The sequence below is a fragment of the Aotus nancymaae genome, unplaced genomic scaffold, assembly GCF_030222135.1.
Source record: "Aotus nancymaae isolate 86718 unplaced genomic scaffold, 86718_ANA_hifiasm-v0.15.2.pri h1tg000001l, whole genome shotgun sequence".
Taxonomy (NCBI): Eukaryota; Metazoa; Chordata; class Mammalia; order Primates; family Aotidae; genus Aotus; species Aotus nancymaae.
In genome coordinates, this window is record NW_026988412.1 from 14,288,352 (window position 1) to 14,291,491 (window position 3,140).

The window sequence follows — 3,140 nt, forward strand, 5'->3', positions numbered from 1 at the left end:
CCAGTAAAGCATTAGTCTTAGGACACTGGTGATTGCAGAGCTAGCACTTTTAGCAAACCAATAAGGCAGAAATGCTGACATTTATTCTAGGAAAGAGACAAAATGTGTGAACAAAATTGGGTTAGAAATGAACCTTTCAGAAAGCAAGAAAGCAAGATCAACACTGAAATGAAATATTCTATTAATACATTGTGACATTATATCTACTCACCACCAATAGGACATATTTATAAGTTGGTAGACTAAATAATTTCCCAATTCTTTAATATAAAATGACTTCTCCATTATTAGCTCCTGATATTGACCAGTTTATATTTCATTTGTGGGTGGGGGGAGTGGGTAGTGAGTCAGGATTGATGAGGACTGGAGAGCATTTTAAGGCATTGTTACATGGAGAATGTGGGTTTTAACCTTTGTGAAATCAGAGAATCATTAACTTTGACTTTACTATTACGCTCAGAATTTCTCTCCTCTGGCTTCTGTCTTGCCCCCAGTAGAGAAATTTAACCTTTTAATATTTAACAAGTCTATTCCTGGGATATTAAGAGAGATTAAGAAGGAAGCATTGAAAAGCAATGTTATTAATGTGATCTGAAATTTAGTAGTGGCTAGAGGCTGAGCTCAGGATCAAGTGTTAGGATTTACAATTACAAGAATAATTTACCCTGCTGCTCCTTAACTCTCTCCACACACACATATATGTGTGCATGTATGCACGTATATAAGTGCATATACATGTATACCACACACCCACAGCCACATCACACACACACACACACAATCTTCAGTTGATATTCAGCAGACAACTTCTGGGAATAAAAGATATCTATATTCTTAGTGTCTAGACAGATAATAAATATGGAGAAAAGAGTAAAAACATCATTTCACAAGTCAGTACAGAGAAATATCTCTAAATAACAATGTGTTTTACTGCTTTCTGTTCCCTTGTGGGACAGAAAATAGGAGGACCAAATGCCTGGAATGTTTTTATCGACTCCAGGCTGAGGAATTATTGACTCAGGGCCAAAATATCTCTATCAAGAGTGGCATATGGTCTTGTTAGACAGCCATTGAATTCTGATTAAGAAATTATAAGTTGAAATAACATATTTGAGAAGATAAAGTACCTTTGTTTAAGAGGGGACGAGGAGAACAGGAATCTCAGGCTAGACATGTGAAATTATGAGTAAAGGTAGGATGAGGAAGAGAAAAGTAGGAATGTGAATTGTTGGACTTAGCTTGAAAGTGGAAAAGGGAGCAACCAGGGAACCTCCCAGGATATGGTTTTGAAGATGCCAACTGATTGCAAAAGTCGATGATTTAGTAGTATGATTTGGAAGACCTCCAGACCCCTCTAACTTTATCTCCTTGTCATAAGGACCCCCTCATTAGTAGCTTCCACAGCGCATTCAGTTTGGTTCCAGAGACCTCTTATTTGTCTTGTGGAAAACTGACACATCAACAAAAACCCATTACTCCAATCAATATTTCAGGAAACCTGGAGATTACGTGCAAGCTACAGACAATCTATGTAATGGTCCCAAAGGAAAGGTGGGCATTACTTTCTAGCCATTTTATAGACATAGATATTTTATCAGAAAATATCACACCTATCATTTCACTAATAAGAAAGTGTTCTTTGATTGCGGAAAGTATTGATAGTCTGGAGAAAAAGAAATGACACATCCAGGGGAAATAAATATCCCACACATTCCTATAGAATAATTACTGGAGAATAGTTATCTTTAGAAGAACTAAAATCTCGAGGTCACTGTAAATGATATTGTGTAATTCCTCTTGAGATTTGCAGCCAATTTCAGCCCGTACACACTCATTCTAATATTTCCACTTTTCAGTATTGACATTTCACCACCATTGAGTTGTTTCTTTTTGTTCGTTACAGACTTACTTATGTATTTGGGAGTATATGTGTTTCTAAAACGTTCTCAGAGTGTATTACTTCAGCTGCTGCTTCTCTTAGATACGTGTGTATTCAACCATCTGTCTCTCTACCTAGCTTTTCAACTGCCTACTAAACTACCCGTGTTGTTATCATCTATCTATCTATCTATCTCATTATCTTTTCATCATCTATCTACACCTACCTTTACCTCAGCAAGAGTTGCATGTGGTAAATTTCAATGAGAATGATTTTTCTTTGGTTGTTTATGAGATTTTGAAAGCTCTACAATCTTCTATCAAATAATGATAAACATTTCATTCCCTATTATAACAATTCTCTACTTTAGCAACAGGTAGAGAATAGGTAATCTTTATGATTTTGTATCATTCTAAAACATTTATGTACGTCGAAGGTGATACACAAAATCCAGGAATCATCGGTAAAATAATACCAAAATCATTTTATACGGAGATTGTCACTGAAATGTGACTATCATTGTGTGCTTTCATTTGTCTTGTTGGGTAAAGCCTCTTGGTTAGTTCTTTTATTTTTTAATTTTTTAATTTTTCTAATTTTGCCAAGTTCAGGTCAGATGGGTAATGTGCCGATGTCGGAGCAAGGTTCTGAGGGTGGCACATCTCACACAAGCATGTGAACACCCAATCAGCATGCTCATGAACTACAAAAGGATCGTTTAGTTTTAACATTAGCCTGAACTCGAAACATTTACCCTTACATGAAACTTTATTTTCTCTAAGCTTGTAGTGAAAATTATTCTTATTTAAATGAATCAACTATCATTGGGGTTGAATTATTTTTATTCTTGATAGGATGAAACTATTTATCTTATTAAGTTAAACTCAGTTTAAGGCATTTGCACCATACTTAACAATAAAGATGAAAATTCCTGAGGTAGAGTTAGATCTGATAGCTTTATGTTTTTAAAATCTTCTTTGTTAGTTTTCATCCTTTTTGTATATTTCTCACAAATGCAATTCAGTGTTTGAGGCAAACTTAATTACCGAAAACCTTGGTGTACAAGAAACTTTAAACTATGTTTAAAAACACCTGTGAGATGTCAGGAAATCACGTAGAACGTTATAGGAAACCATACACGGGAGAATAAGATGAACATTTATTTACTCGAGGGGATAATGTGTAACTCCCCTTGAGATTTGCAGAATTATTTGATATGGTCTATAATCCTTTTCAATATTATGAAACACATGATGCTTGG

The 3,140-nt window shown here is 35.1% G+C and overlaps 1 non-coding gene across 1 annotated transcript; it reads right to left on the reverse strand.

Moving 5' to 3' along the window:
- Positions 1-2,489: 2,489 nt before the first annotated feature.
- Positions 2,490-2,594, reverse strand: LOC135276512 (small nucleolar RNA U13). The gene has a single exon (XR_010344041.1). It is a non-coding gene; the product is annotated as a small nucleolar RNA U13 (small nucleolar RNA).
- Positions 2,595-3,140: the final 546 nt, after the last annotated feature.